The sequence below is a fragment of the Gekko japonicus genome, unplaced genomic scaffold (genome assembly GCF_001447785.1).
Source record: "Gekko japonicus isolate JY-2015 unplaced genomic scaffold, Gekko_japonicus_V1.1 scaffold64, whole genome shotgun sequence".
In the NCBI taxonomy this organism is placed as follows: Eukaryota; Metazoa; Chordata; class Lepidosauria; order Squamata; family Gekkonidae; genus Gekko; species Gekko japonicus.
In genome coordinates, this window is record NW_015170277.1 from 2,174,546 (window position 1) to 2,175,429 (window position 884).

Below are 884 nucleotides of genomic sequence, written 5' to 3' on the forward strand. Positions count from 1 at the left end.
AGCAGCACCCCAAATGAAAGCGGGCCTGAAACCAGAAGTAGGCCCAAAAAGGTCAGCTGGGGGTGGGATTTCCAGGCAAGAGCCTGTGAAGGGGGGGGGGTTCTCCCGCTCCCACCGGGGGGTTGGCAACCCTAGATCTAACCCACCTTCAGGGTGCCACCAGCAGAAGGCCCTGATCAGATGGCGAAGCTGTCGTGACAAGAGCAGGGCAGGAGACGCAGTCCTGCAGGTTTGTGGCTCCAAGGCCAATAAAGGGTTTTGCAGGAAGGGTCAAGTTCCTCAGTTGCTCTCAAATCTATTACATTTACCTCCATATCATATTTCTAACCCATCCTTCCTCCAAGGAGTTCAGGGTGACATATACAGTTCTCCTCCACATCCTTTTTAGCCACACAATCACCCTGCCAAGTAGGTTAGGTTGAGAGACTGGACCAAGGGCACCCAGGGATCTTCAAGGTTGATTGGGGATCTGAAACCAGACCTTCCCCATTCTATAGCCAGGTGGGCAGTCGTGTTGGTCCCGATCAGGGGTCGTTCCGTAGAAAAAGAGGTGCAGGAGCTCATTAGCATAACTCATTAGCATAACTTATTTGCATATGCCATGCCCCCTGACATCACCGGAAGTGTGTCAGAAGGCAACACCCACCGCTCAGGCTCCACTGGACTGTTTTGGATTGCTAGCTATGGGGGGGGGGAACGTGCAGATCTGTCCTCACAGAGGAGGGAGAGCTTGTACCTGAATAAAACTTGGTCTTAAAGGTGCCACTGGACTGTTTTGGATTGCTAGTTATGGGGGGGGGGGATGGCACAGACGCGCCCCACAGAGGAGGGAGAGCTTGTACCTGAAGGCAGGCTGGGGGGGGGGCCTCTGCAACTTATCTGGC